Below are 16080 nucleotides of genomic sequence, written 5' to 3' on the forward strand. Positions count from 1 at the left end.
GTCCACCATGTGCCGCTTCTTTCATTTTCCTTTTGCCGCACCCGGTTTTAAGGAGAAATTCCCCATTTGTGGGTCTAGTCCTTTGCACATGCCCTCATTTACGCCTTGATGATTAGATTTCGATTGTTCAATATGGCGCTGGCATGCTGGGCAAATACAATAGTAGAAGTAAATTTAGTTTTGTGAATAATAACAGTTTCCAAATAACTTACGTTATATATATAAGCCTTTTAGCCAATGTATTTGAAATTTTTTACAATGCAAAAAAGAAAAAAGGTCTTCAAATCCCAAGCAAACGATCAATTGTGCTTGCGCCACTTGGTTGGTCAGTGTGGTGGTGACATGAAATTATTTTCGCAGCCAGTAGTCAGAATAGTAAATAATCGGTAGAGAGTTTGGGACATCAGCCTTGGATGGTCATGTGGCATTTGCACTGAAGAGCAGAGCAAAAAAAAAAAAACACGAAACAAGAAAGTCAATGCATTCAGAAACCTCCTTAGCCACATCCTGAGCATCTAGGAACCAGTCTCGACTTCGTGCAAGGCAAGAAAAGAAACTGAACTACCTCAAAACCTTCACACGGATTCCCCCCGAGTTCAAAGTGATACTGAGGAAGTCGAAGAAAAGGAGTCTATCCAGGGAAGCCTGGTTCGTCTCGCGGAGGACTGACTGCCGACTCCCGAGCCCGATGTGAGTATAATTGAATCATCAAAATATACTTGATTACATGAACATTTCTGGATCAGTACGAATTAGTGATGTTTTTGTTCACTGAATTTTCTGTAGTGCACAATGTGCCCAGGATCGAAGGTTGGATCTCAAGTACTCCATATTTGGGTGAAGGAACTTACTGCATAGAGTACCTGACAAAAACATTAAAATGCGTCCATTACGAATGTTCTTACTGGATTTAGTTATAGTGTATGCTTTTTGAACTTTGAATGTCTAGCGGGTTCAACAATGGAACTAGTTCTAGTTAAATTTGAAAATAGGAACAGAAGCCAGTAGACCCGATTGGAAAACATTAACTAGTTCAGTGATTCAACTGGGATCAATTGGAATTTTCTTCACAGCAGTTCAACCCAGAAATCCAAATGTCACCAAGTGGATCCAGCATAAATCTGTAACTGATCAGCTGAAAAGCCCCCACAATATCTAGTCCTAGCTTTGTATTATTGCAGACCCATCCCAACCTTTCACCTTTGAGAAGGACCATAAGGTGGATGGTGCTGGAAAATGGCTGATATCAATGCCATCCTAAGTCACAATACTAGCAGTTTTAGCAGTAATACTTGGTGTACTACTGCTACCACTACTATTATTGTAATTATTATTATTACACTGTAAAAGGAATCCAGACTTCCACAAAACTGAAGACCACCTCACCAGTCCTTCTTGGCAAACTTTCCCATCGCCCGGAACCCTTTTGCAGCCTAAACAGCAACTCTCTCAGAAGATTCTCCTTCTCAAAACGAATGTGTTCCTTTTCCTGAACGACCACCACCCATAATGGCCATTGCGCCGCAGCAAAAGTCCTCAGAGATACTAAAACCGACCCACTCTCAAGTCAGCCACATATTCTTTTAAACCAAGGATTACAATGTGAAAACCGACTTGTCCCTAATGGAAGCCCTCTGGTAGCCCACCTTTTATTGTATTTTGTTCGTTATGCTGGGTTAAGTGCACTGTATCATGTAATTAAACAATATTCCAATGTTAGAAATCATGCAAACAATGTTCTCAATTGTACTGCATACTAAAAAAGATATTCTGCAACATTGAAATCAGTGCTTTATTTTAGCCGGTGGGGCCAACAACACTTATTATTCTGCATCAGATATTTCCTGGGAGCAAGAGTAGGAAAAACACATACATGCGAAAGACGGCGGACAAGAGAGACAAGAAACCCGTCACAAAGGGAGCAAGCAGGGACATGCAGAAGTGAGCTAAAGGCGCAGGGAGTGTCTGGCAGTGGATTAAAGTGGCATGAGGTGGATTTGAGCCTATGGTATTCAGCACACTGACATTTAATTGCACAGGCCACTGGCCTTTTTTTTTATTTTTTATTTGTTGCATATTTATATAGCGCGAACTCGACTAGAGGTATTGGAGCGCTTTACATAGCACCGTATTTACATTACACATTCAGGTACGGGGAGATTAAGTGATTTGCCCAGAATCACAGGATGTGGACGCGACCCCGAGGCTCGAACGCTGGTTTCCTGCACCAGAGGCGGCAGCGAAGCCGACGGACCACATCCTCTTATGCTTCTGAGCAGAAGCAGAAATTCGGACACCGAGACTCTTCCTTTCACAAATTAAACACTGATTCCAATACACTCTGGGGCCAGCTTCACAGGAAGGGGGTTTGTGCGAAACAAATCTCTATTTAATATATACAATAAATGTTATTATTATTCCCCTTAACGTTATTATTATTCAATCAATGCAGGTTATTTAAGTTAAAAAACATATAAACATCACTATAAAAAGGCACTAATAAATAGCATAGAGAGTCACAATTTAACAATCAATAAAATCTCGGTAAAATCACAGCATATCCTATTTAAAAAGTGTAGGCATAATTTAACTTCCCTTTCCTTACTGTTTACATCACACTGTCTAAAAAACATATGAGCCAACAATAAATACTACAGATACGTCGGCTCATCGCTGTCGAACTCCTCAAGTCTAATCGTTTCTTTCACTCTGTCACACAACGAACACTCCTCTTTTTCATTCAGTCTGAAAGCCAGAAGTAACAATACCAACAACGATAATAATACTAATAATAAGAATAATCGCGATATTAATTATGTAACTTAATGTATGTACAAATACCTACAATTTATTTTATAATTGTAGGAATAGTCTACAATCAGACCAGTTCTAGAATTACAAAATGTTGTCACTATTCGCCGGTATTAGGTTTACACTTAACTGTACCTCCACCTTTCGGGATACCCCAGGCACGTGAGATCTCTACCAAGCACCTGAAGCAATGTTCTTTCCAAAATCAGATGGGTAGACGGGTCACAATGACTTGGGCTTCTGCTCTGTGACTCCCGCTGTCGCCTCTGTCCACTGATGTGCAACAAAGAAAGGGCCACTCAATAGCCCCTTGCAAGCTTGGGTAACAGAGTCAGCTGAAGTCAATGGCCCACAAGGGGTTCATTCATAAAACAGACCCATATATTTAGACATCTGTGATATATGATGCATTGAGTCGAATCATAACAAATAAATACAATCAAGTGCTTAACTGTTTTAAAGCAAGTTCATAAATCATTTTAATTGGTAAACAAAATCAGTCATGGGTAAGAAAAGTAATGAAAAAAATAAATGAAAAACAGGAGTAGCAGGCTGTATTTTGGCGAGGCTTTAGCTCTAGTATGGCGTGGTTGAACTCACAACAGTAGTTAATAATGAATCAAACACGGCTGCTTTCCTTCCTCTGGCCAAAGTAAAACCTAGGATTCTGCCATTGATGGGCATATTTAACCAGTGTAAATAAATCATATCTGATAAATGTTCCTCTACCCACATGGAATGAGACATTTTAGGGGGCCTCAGATGACACAAATGAAAATAGTCCTGAGTATGGTCTCATGTACTTAACACGATAGAGACCAAAACATTACCACAGTTCCAGTACTCTTTTGTAATTTAGAAACAATTCTAGCTCCGGGATATGTTCTTTTGATTGCTTTTTGAGATTGGAATTGACACACATTTGTCTCACATGTGATTATTGTGTAACAAGATGGACAAACTGCACCTCGGACATATGTGTGTCTGATTGTTTTTCTTGTAATGTACATAAAGTGAATGTAATAGTTTTAGTTTTGTATGTCTGTTTTTCATTTATTGTTCACTCATTTTGTTACCCATGATTGATTTTGTTTGCTCAAATCAATTGATTTGTGTATTTGCTTTGATACGGTTAAACACTTGATTGCATTTAATTCTTATGATTTAATTCAAAGCGTCATATATTATAGATGCCTAAATATCTGGACTAAGTGTACTCTGATTTATGAATGACCCCCTTGTTGGCCATTGACTTCAGTTTCTCCCCACTGATGAGCAGACCGTAGAATGGGATGTGGGAGTCAGGTGGCTAAAGGTCAAACAGTATCCCCTCTCTCACTGTTTGATGGTTAGTCTCACTTGCCACACAGTACCCTGGCCTTCTTCCACCCATTTCACAGTCAAAGTAGAGTGACTCAGGTGGCTCTTGTGCAGGGGCGGCTTCTCCATGAGAGCAGTTGTGCGTTGCCTCACTTAAAGGCCCCCAAACCCCAGAGTTGAAAATAAAATGGTAATTAATTACAATTTTATTTTTCATCATCCTGTCCTTAACCGAGTGTCAGGATGGGGAGGGGCCTGCTGAGTGGCAGCAGGGAAGAGTGGTGGGCAGAGGCTGCCTGTTCACTGTTTAACCCCTTCGCCGCGGCAGGAATTCCGCCGTGGCGCTGGGGGGGGTTTGGGGGCAGCGCGGTGGCGCTGTGCTCGTGACGGAACCACTCCGTCACGAGCCACGGTTGAGCTGTGCTCATGACGGAGTGGTTCCGTCACGTCTCCGCCCACTGCGCTAATCGCCCACACAGGCGGGGAATTAGCACCGCGTGGGCGGAGCGGCCGCCAACGGCCACAGCATGACGGAACCACTCCGTCATGAGCACAGCGCAACCGTGGCTCATGACGGAGTGGTTCCGTCATGAGCGGGGAAGGGGTTAAAGACAGCAGGGTTGTGAGCAAGTGCTGTCCTCCAGTGCGCTGGGGAGTGCAGAGAGTGACCTCTCCCTCCAAAAAGGGTGTTGCTCCCATGCTGGTTAACAGCATGAGAGCAGCGCCAGGATAGGTCAAGGAAGAGTGAACCGCTCTTAACAGCATGAGAGCAGCGCCAGGATAGGTCAAGGAAGAGTGAACCGCTCTGCAGTCGATGGAAGAAGAGGTCCGAGGTCCGGAGTGAGGAGGACATGTAAGGTAAGTAGTTTTTTTATATCTTTTTATTTTCCATTTGCCTGCCCCCTTCACCGTAGATGCCAGCTGCCACTGCTTTTGTGTAACAGTCTGCCAGGCTCTGGCAAGTCATGCTGGGTAGAAAGTCAAGGTGTTTTCCTGCCAAAAGGAGTTTTGTGTTGATCACTTGCCACCAAATGCAGGTCATAGAGAAAGTGCACTCTGAAATGAGAGATGGGGCTGATGTAACATGGTGTTTTTTTCCTGCCTCGACCCAAGCTGCAGAGGTAACATCCTGGGAAACATGGAAGGGTGTCTCGTACAGGGGTGTTGCTGGACCTGGAAGGACAGGCAAGACATGTGACATACCTGAGCATTAATCAGTGGCTCTCTACTCATCCATATGCGCTTTAGGATTCATTGAACGCCCTCACCTCTTTTATAGCCGAAAGTGGGCCGACAGTGGTCACTAACCACGTTTGATAAGGAATAAAATACCCTCAATTGTGAATAAAAGGCATACTGCAAATGGCATAGGCGGAAGCCAGTTTCTCAATTTAGACACCCTTCTGATAAAAAATGGCTTCTTTTTCACTGAAGTTCATATACTTAAATTTGCATCTAAAATAGTAAAGGCTTCTGAGAACTACTGTTGTATTAAAATTGTCCAGACTCCAATAATGAATTAAAAGAAGATTTATTTCAGCACGGCAAAATTAGTCCATCCAAGTCAAGTTCCAGATGCAACTGGGCAAGAGTAGAGAACCTAATAGTCAGCAACCTTGCAGAATGCAGAATGCCTGATGAAAGTAAACAGGTCGCATGCCAAGGGAAGCATGCGGCAGAATGATGCAATAAAGGTAAAGGAAAAGGTGAGAAGGAGAAAAGCATGTGCACAGAAGTGGAGAATGTAACACATCCCCCTCATTAAGTAAACAGAACATAGGTGAGGGAAAAACAGGTGACTATTCCTCCCTAACAGTTTTACAAGAATTCTGTCTGATAGTCTCCGTCCACTTCGTGGATTGTTCCAAAGCCTTAGCTGTTGTTATAGTTTTGGCCAAATTGGGATCTCCCATGACCCATAGTTTTTCTTGTATTATTTTACTTTTAACATGTACAATTATTTGATCACGTATCATCTCATCTGTCATTGCGCCAACGTTACAGTGTAAAGATAAGGATCTTAGGGCAGTTAAGAAGTCATCAAAAGACTCTTCTTCTTGCTGTGCTCTAGTATAGAATTTAGATCTGTTTAAAGCGATACTCATAATGGGCTTAAATAGTTTTTCCATTCTAGCTAATGCCTCAAGATACACATTCATAGCATCTCCTTCTCCTCCGCCTTATGTAACAATTTGGGGTCATGCTCTAAAGATAACTTGTCCTTTAGAACCTAAACAGTGCAATAAAATGTTATTTTTCCTTTCTGCCCTCATGCGTTCTCCATCAATGGCTTTCATATACGTAATGAATTCCTCTCTCCATCGTGACCATGGCATCGGTGGATCCCTGTTTGTTTATAGAAATTTTGTTGGTGGATCAAATTGCATTTTAAATTATAATATGATTGTATCAATATGTGGAGGAATAATGAAATTGGGCTCTTGGTAGTGTATATGTATATATATATATATATATATATATATATATTCACTGAAAAAACCATAGGTTTCAGGGGCGTTATAGTTAGCTGGACTTTTCACTCGTACAAAACCATTGAAATTCCCCCGTTATAGTTAGTTCAGCTAACTATAACTCGCGCGCCCGCAATGCACTGCTGATGACGTCACATATTACATCACTCATGACATGGTCAGTGACATCACTGATGACATCTCAAATGACATCACTGATGACATCACTGATGACATCATCCAGTGAATGTGTGTTTTTCTGAAAATTTCATTTGTTTTATATATGCATATCTCAAGGTCGATGGAAGAATAAATGGGTATATAAGTGTCTAAATGGATGATTTGTTTTTGAAAAATTGATTGTATAACTGACTGATTAAGTGTATCTTAGTGAATACATGGCTTAGTGAGCAATGTTTAAATATGTAAATATATGTATCAGTCTCTCACTTTGTGTATAAGTGGCTGCATGGGTTGGTGAGTAGCTACATGAGTGTCTATATAGGTTATTAGTTGGTTTTTTGAGTATCAGTATGAGTGTCTGAGTGTCTGTATGGTTCGGTGGGGGGTATTACGTAGTGCATAGGTGCATGAATGAGTGACTCACTATATTAGAGAACTTTACTCAAACGCTACTGCCAGAGTCCGGTTCGGCATAGGGGGCCAGTTATCCACATCGTTCAGGGTGGAGCGGGGAGTTAGACAGGGCTGCGTCCTGGCTCCTTCCTTTTTACCATATACACCAACGGCCTAGAGGCAGCTATGTTGAAGGGGAGCCAGGACCTACCACAGATTAACAATCGTCCAATTCCCGCACTACTATACACGGACTACGCGGTAATCCTTGCTCGTACCCCATTAGAATTACAACGCTTCCTAAACCGTTACTATAAATTTATGTCCAACTTAGATCTAAAAATCAACACAAAAAAGACCTTTACAATGACCTCTGAAAAAAAATCACTAAAGGGACATGGTACCTACATTACAAACACAAAGATTGACCATACTACAACCTACCCTTACCTGGGAGTGGTGATAGATGAAAAGGGGACTTGGATAAGGGCAATTGAGTCTAGAAAACTGCAGTTCTTGAAAGCAACGATGGCTCTAGTAACTTTCACGCAGAGACTCGGAAAGAGACCCCCTAAAGAGATTCTTGAAGTCTTTCGTCCAAAGTGCATTACCACCGCCACTTATGGCGCTGGCATATGGGGATACGCTCAAGTAGATTCTATTAAAAAAATCGAAAATAGCTTTCTCAGATACCCACTAGCAGTCCCCCAATCTTCATCTACCTATTGTTGCCACCAAGAACTGGGCTTGCCATATATTTCTATACCATCCGGATGCAACCAATTCTGTTGTGGCATCACATTTTGACATCAGACAAGTTGCTTTTTACTCAAGCAATCATAAAGGACTGTCAAAAATTAGAATATACCCAAAAAATTTCCTGGTTACATTATGTACAGAAATGTTTTATTGATCTGGGCCATCCAAATTTTTACTCAGCTCCCCAGGACATGGCAACGATTCCATGCAAGTTACTAAAGGCTGAGTGCCTAAAACATCTAGGCGATCTTTGTCTGGCTGCCGAAGCCAATAAACTTTCCGGCCAGCATTCCATACAAATTCAAACCTCATGTAAAGTCGAGCCCTACCTAACCCTAAATTTGCCAACCTATGATGTTTTCTTACTCACCAGAGTCAGACTCAATATTTTTCATCGTTTTATCACTTTCCCTAACATCAATGATTGGTCAAAGGAGCTTTCTAGTTGCCCTTGTGATGATACTTCCACACAGTCTCTTTTACATGTTACTTTTTTTTGCAAATTTTATCTTGAACCTAGAAAACGGTGGTTGAAACCTCTTTTGCAACAAATGGCCCTGCGTGAATGTCGCCCGGCTTTGCTGGCACTACAAATGTTGGACTCACCCTTGACATCTTTCAACATTGCAAAGTTCCTAAAATATTGTATAAGGCATCGAACACATTTATAATTACAAACCTTGATTCTATGACTGTCAGCTGTATTTTAATTAACCTACAAAATATTTTTAACTATCTTTTTAACCGAAACTACAAATGAATTATGTAAACTCGGATAAAATAGATAAAAAAATGCACTTTTTTGCTATTCTGCACCTGAAATTTGCCGCTATTATCGCACTTACATATTCCCACACAGAATTAATAGTTTTTACGAAAATGTCCGTCGGTTAGAAACCTGAGTGCCATATCTTCATTGTGTAAATATTGACAATATTTTCTATCATGTGTACTTGTATTTTGCTTTTATGGTTCTGCTATGCATTCCGAATAAAGCTTTTATTGATTGAGTGACTCACTGTTTGTATGTGTTGAAGACAGCCTGTGTGCAGGACTGTATGGGTGGATGAGTGTGTGCATGGGTGTGTTAGTGAGTGAATAACTGTCTCAATTGTGTCTTTATGAGTAACTGCATATGTTTTAAACTAGTATATGTGACTATTGGTGTATATAAGTGAGTATATGTGAGAGTGAGAGATTGAAAGAGTTCCTGTATGAATAAGTATGTGTTTCTATAAGTGATTGTTTAAAAGACTAAGTATGTGTAAGTTTCTGTAGAAGTAAGTGTGGTGGTGTGTGTATAACTGTATATGCAAGTAAATAGATGTTTGATTCTTTATTAGCATGAGTGACTATGTGTGTGAGTAACTCTATGGATGAGTGGCGTTGTGTAGCAGGATGTATAGGTGTATGAGTACATATGATGAGTGAGTACATGTATAAGTGACTGTATAGGACTGTTGGTGAATGAGTGGATGTGTATGTGGATCTTAGAATTACTGGATAGGTTGTTGTAACTGATATTGGTATGTCCATTGTTTTGAAAAGTTTAGTTTCTATTTTTGAATGTGTGTATCAAACATTATATTAGGGGAAGAGGAGGTCTGCCACACAAGGATGATGTCATCAGTGATGTCATTTGAGATGTCATCAGTGATGTCATGAGTGATGTCACTGACCATGCCATGAGTGATGTAATATGTGACGTCATCAGCAGTGAATTGTGGGCGTGCGAGTTATAGTTAGCTGAACTAACTATAACGGGGCAATTTCAATGGTTTTGTACGAGTGAAAAGTCCAGCTAACTATAACACCCCTGAAAACCTATGGTTTTTTTCAGTGAATTTCTAAGGTTTTTTAAATGCCAATTCCTAACTATAACGTGCCTGAAACCTATGGTTGTTTCAGTGAATTTCAAAGGTTTTTTAGATGCTAATTTCTAACTATGCCTACAGAGATAGGGCATGTGAAGAAATAAATAAAAACGCACATAAAGAAAAAAAAATGCAGAAAGAAGCGACAGAAGTCCTCAAAGACAAAGAAAAGTGCAGGAAGAAGGATAACGTGCAGAAAGAACAAACAGAAGAGCAGAAAGAAGCCTTGTTGCAAATTCATCCTGTACCCTCAACTTTTTCAGACGGATACTGGTGGTAACTGAGTCTCACTAACCAGTCCTAGAGCCAGTGCTATGTTAAAAGACACTCAGAATGCAGTGAAAACACCTACATACACTAGGGAACACTATGCGTTGGGGTCCCCCTGTGATCAGCATGACCTCCTCTGTAAGCCCCTAGTATATAATAGGGCAGAGGATTAAAACTACCTCTTAAACCGCGCCACAGGGCGTGTTTGCACACGTCACCTCAGGCCCCGTCCCCTCACTTCCCCACTGTGTAAACACGCCCTGTGGCCGTTTTAAGTTGGGAGAATAAGTCCCCTTGAATCCTCAGGGTCCCTAGGGTCCAACTAGACCACTAGGTACCTCCAGTAAGTGCCACAGAGCTGCGTTGCAGAGAGATGTAAAAAGGGGCACGGCCTAGACCACCTTTCTGCAACGCAGCGCAGTGACGCTTACTGGAAGCACCTGGTGGGCTAGTTGGCCCCCAGGGTCCCTCAGGATTGAAGGGGAATTATTTCCCTAACATAAAACGCGCCACAGGGCTTGTTTGCACACGTTAACTCAGGCCCCGTCCCCTCCCTTCACCACTGTGTAAAAATGCCCTGTGGCCGTTTTTAGTTGGGAGATTAAGTTCATTTGAATCCTGAGGGTCCCTAGGGTCCAACTAGCCCACTAGGTACCTCCAGTAAGCGCCACAGAGCTGAGTTGCAGAGAGGTGTAAAAAGTGGCATGGCCTGGACCACCTCTCTGCAACACAGCTCAGTGGCGCTTACTGGAAGCACCTAGTGGGCTAGTTAGCCCCCAGGGGCCCTCAGGATTGAAGGGGAATTATTTCCCCAACTTAAAACGCGCCATAGGGCGTGTTTGCACACATCACTTAAGGCCCCGTCCCCTCCCTTCCCCATTGTGTAAACTTGCCCTGTGGCCGTTTTTTAAGTTGGGAGATTAAGTCCCCTTGAATCTTGAGGATCCATAGGGGCAAAATAGCCCACTAGGTACGTCCAGTAAGCGCCATTGCAGAGAGGTGTAAAAAGGGTCACAGCCTGCACCACCTCTCTGCAACGCAGAGAAGTGGCGCTTACTGGAAGCACCTGGTGGGCTAGTTGGCCCCCAGGGTCCCTCAGGATTGAAAGGGAATTATTTCCCCAACTTAAAATGCGCCACAAGGCGTGTTTTCACACGTCACCTCAGGCCCTGTCCCCTCCCTTCACCACTGTGTAAACGCGCCCTGTGGCCATTCTAAGTTGAGAGATTAAGTCCCCTTGAATCCTAAGGGTCCCTAGGGTCAAACTAACCCACTAGGTACCTCCAGTAATCACCACAGAGCTGCGTTGCATAGAGGTGTAAAAAGGGGCATGGCCTCAGAACACCTGTCTGCAACGCAGCTCCCTGGCGCATACTGGAGATACCTGTTGGGCTAGTTGGCCCTCAGGGACCCTCAGTATTGAAGGGGAATTAATTTCCCAACTTACAACTGGCCAGGGGGGCGCGTTTGCAGAGTGCTGCAAAGAGGGGGCGTGGCCTCCAGCGCGATGCCGGTCTTTTATTTATTTTATTTTTTTAAGAAGGAGGGCTGTGAGGCCCCCCTTCTTTTTCTAATTTACTGGCCCTGGGGCCCCATCCTTGAGGGCCTGCACCCTAATTGTTTTTGTTGAAAAAAAATAAATTTGGCCCTCCCAAGGCTTTAATCGGCCCCGGGGACCCCAACCCCCGGGTCATGGCCTTTTTTTTTTTTTAAATTCTTTAGGAGGGGGCTGCGTTGCCCCCCTCCTCAGGTCACTTATGGCCCCGGGGACCCCATCCCCCGGGGCCGGCCTTTGTTTTTAATTATTTAAAAAATATATATATTTATAGAAACACCTAGGACATGCTGGACAAACCGTATGTACCTATTTGCGATTTGCGTGATATTCATTAAAAGGCGACTGCATAGAATGAATCCACATGGAATGTATTTACACCGCTAGTGAAGCTCTGACGTGTCTGACGCCCTACCGTGCCTAATCCCGGCGGCCCCGCCGGTGGGTACTCTCCAAGTAGACACCCTTGTCGTTTATTTATACAAACATGGGTAGCTGACGGGCACATTTAATATACACGCACACCAAGCCATTCTAAGGGGATTCGACAAAAATTCGACCAAACTATGCAAGAAACCCCCCTCACGGTTAATAAAACACACATCCACCGCCGGATGTGTAATACTTTTTATTTTACTCTCTGGAAAGGAGACGAACCTCATTTGAGAGTCACAGCGTGCTCCTGGCTGAGCCCAATGCTGTGTTACACCCACCAGTGCCCGCCGAGTGCCTCACACCTCTGTGTTGTATTCCACCAGCTAGTGCGTATGCTATGACACTCTCTAGCCCATGTGCACTGTAACACCACCCCGTGAATATGTCATGCCACACTTGCCTTCGCACGGGTTATATTGCCCCATCTAACGTGCCTTCCTCGATGCCTATGTTATAACGCACAGCGCTATGGCATACATATTACAATCTGGGATCCATATCTTTGTCACAGTGCATATGCAACGTTACACTCCCCAGCACATATTTTATATTACAACTTTAGAGACTAGTTAGGTTACACAACACTGCCCTGTGCATATTACACTCCAAGGCGCATTCACATAGCACGCGCTAGTGCCTGTGCTATCTCGCGCTCTCCAATGAATCTGTCATTGCGCACAATGTATTGCATATTACATATCACGCCCCGGTTCATCTTATATCACACTTTTTGGTGCATAGTTTATAACATATACTATATCTAGTTTTCATTTTCAATCGTGCTCTCAGGACTATGATCTATATAACACTGCATCCACCTACCCTTTTCACGGGCATTACATTTTGCGATGGGGGGGTGGAGGGTCAGGGGGTGTTTCTGCCAAGTGAGCCCGGAGTCACAGTCACAAACGTCCTCTTCTTCCTGAATAAAAATGAGATTATGCTGCATACTTGTTCATATTTTAAGTAGTTCGCACAGACACACATTTTAAAAAGAATAAAGTTCCTAATACCCACCTTCTCTGAACAGTTAGCTTGCTTCCCCATCCACCTCCTCCCTATCCTCTGTTGTCTGAATCCATGGACTAGCCTCCTCCCACCTGCCATGCATGGTCTGATGTGCTGCCACTGCCCTCCATTTAGCATGATGTACCAGTCCACTCCTCCTGCCCTCCATTGCCCAATTCTATGGCCCATCATTGACCTCCTGCTTAGCCTCTGTGCTTAGCTTGCTGCCCCTATTCTCCTTCCCCCTTCCCTCCGATGTCTTTGTGCATGCCCCTGCTCCATCCATTTTGCCCACCATGTTCCATGGACCTGCCACTCCTATCTACTCTGAGTGTTCTGTTGAGCTGCCACTCCCCTCCCACCGGCCTAGCATTTTCAGATGACTGTAACCTGTCCCTGCCACCTCCACCTTGCCTGTCCACATGCCATGCCCCTATCCCCTTCCTCCTGTCCTCCATGGTCCATTTTACTGCCACACCCTTCTGCCCTCCCTGGTCTGTTGTGCTGCAACTGCTTCTCCTGCCTGCCCCGCGCAGTCTGTTTTCCCTGAACTCTCTGGTCTGTGCCCAGGTCCTGACCCTCCCTTCTATCCTCCATGGTCCTTTGTGCATGCCCCTGTGTTGCAGCGCGGAATGCAAAATCTCTCCCTTCGTCACAGATCATAGATCGCATAGACACACTCAATCACTAAATTCGCTGGTGGGGCCCATAACACCAACATTCATCCTCTATTAACCTGTTTCCAAGGAGGTGATTGTTCCATTCGCTGTAATGGAAGGAAGTACTCATTTATCCCTAATGAACAATAGATTTCCCTACCTTTCTCTATTTATTAAGGCCTAAACTTCACCTTTTAGTACTCCTCCCATGGATAGGCCATGAATCAGCTAGCTGCTGGTTGAAGTGATAACTAAATCTATATAATAATTGAAAATCGAATCATTTGTTTAATCAAGCAGTAGACCATCATATTGACCTATTCTGGCTAAAAGTCGTCCTCTAAGTCAAAATCTTGGTCATCAGTTCATACTGTCAGAGTCTTAGGAAACAGCTGTCCTGCAGTGTCACCGTCCTCTCCGTCAGCATAACGTCAGGAAATCGAAAATCTTCTGAAGGGTCTCGCCGCTAACCTCTCTAATCTATGGTCATTTATAGTAAAATTAAATTCCAAAAGTAACGAGTAATATTTTTGAATGTGTCTTATTGGTTGGTAAGATCTGTTCCACCAGTTTCTCATGCAGAAAATGTGTCTTTAGATATAGTTCCTAATTTCTTCGGAAGAGTATCTTTTATTGTTTCAGGGCAGCTGGCTGGTAGCCCAGAGCATCCTTGAGTGGCACAGTTGAGTTAGGGTCGCGTAGAGGCCACTGCTGCTGATGGTGACGCATGCACACTTCACCCAGAGATCTTCACAATAGAATTGGTTGGTCAAATAGAGATGTCGGCCATTTTGTTGCCACTCCAAATGGTCAACTTAAGCAAAGAAACACAAAAACGTAATTAATACATGGAAATGACTAATACATGTTATCCCCTTACTAATACCCATATGTGTGTGTATTTATCTAGCAGAAGCAACACTTAATGCGGATTATATTCACATTAATAAAGCACAAATCACGAATACATCACGAAAGCAACATATCCTCATGCAAAACTCTAATTATCTATGATCAATATGCATATACAATTTAGTTTACGTATTAGTTAGGCCATGTAAATGCAATTCCCAGGTGTATTCTTATTAGTAAAGTTGATTAAATTCCACAGCAATCCAATTAATACAATTATGATTAGTTAATTATTCTTATTAATAGAAACATGCAAAATGGAGAGGGTATACACATTTTTTAGAATAAAACCCGCTCCAGCAATCCCCCCTTTGGTGATTTTATCACCACAACAACACTAATTTATTCACCCTTTTTACGGATAATTGAAATGCATTCTTGCTCCTATTCATAATTCAGTTTCTTCTTCATCTCTTTTTGCCTTTTTATACATACTTTCTTTCCATTCTTCTAAAGTTATCTCTTCTAAATCTCTATCTGGATCCTTTTCTTTTCTTTTTAGTTTTTCTCTTTTTATTTTATTCTTTGTTTTCTTGTTTTTACAGCACATGCAACCTAATCTTAATATTAATAACACGAAAATGACACATGTTAATGGAAATAATATCTTACCTATAAATGTACTACCTATTTTTACTAAGAAGTTTTTAATAACAGCTATTTTCTTCCCAATCTTTTCCCAAACACCTTCAACCTCCAGTGGTACAATTTCGTCATGCAATTCAGTAATATTTTTAATGTAAACTTTCAGATCTTTGCTTTCGTCTGGAATGTAAGTGCAACAATGTAGAACTTTCAGCATTCCACAGACTCCACCCTCTTTTGCCAATAATATATCAAGGGCAAGTCGATTTTGCATTACCATAGCACGCATGGCAACCATTTCAGTATTAACCAATAAGAATCCTCCAGCGGTGCTTGTTGACAAGCGATCCACTACTGTTGATAATTTTCTAATATTGTTCGCATTCAGAGATATTCCCACTGCTGGTATTAATGCTCCACAAATGTCACCTACAATTTCTGCCCAAGATTCTCTTTTACTACGTACTAAATGATTACCTAAACTATGTACACCACCTTTACCTCTGTCCATGTGAAAGATTTTTGGAAAAACCAGGCCTACGTAACATGTGCCATACCAATGGTCTGGCAAACAATAATATGCCTTGTTCCCACAGATAAAATAAAGTCCAGGGAAAACTGGATCTCTTCCACCTTTAAATCCCCATCCACCCATGATTCGGTATGTATCATGGCACTCACTATTCCCTAGAAAATGATTGTCATACGCCGTTTGATTCCTTCTTAGACACAGTTTCCCTTTCTGAGGCCAATCTAAAGCCAAAGTTGGATTAGGCTCTCCCTTCATATGTTTTTCCATTTCTACATCCCAGACGGTTTTCTCCCCTTTTCCTTCAGATGCCTTT

General features: G+C 42.4%; 1 protein-coding gene across 1 annotated transcript in view; it reads left to right on the forward strand.

Annotated features, from left to right (window-relative positions):
• The first annotated feature begins 580 nt into the window (after window positions 1–580).
• LOC146798326 (uncharacterized) overlaps window positions 581–16080 on the forward strand; it is an 88099-nt gene continuing 72599 nt past the window's right edge. The window contains exon 1 of the mRNA XM_085627951.1: window positions 581–690. The gene's annotated coding sequence lies outside the window, so the exon portion shown is untranslated. The remainder of the gene's footprint in view (window positions 691–16080) is intronic.

This window comes from Triturus cristatus, chromosome 9, assembly GCF_964204655.1.
Source record: "Triturus cristatus chromosome 9, aTriCri1.1, whole genome shotgun sequence".
NCBI classification, from domain to species: Eukaryota; Metazoa; Chordata; class Amphibia; order Caudata; family Salamandridae; genus Triturus; species Triturus cristatus.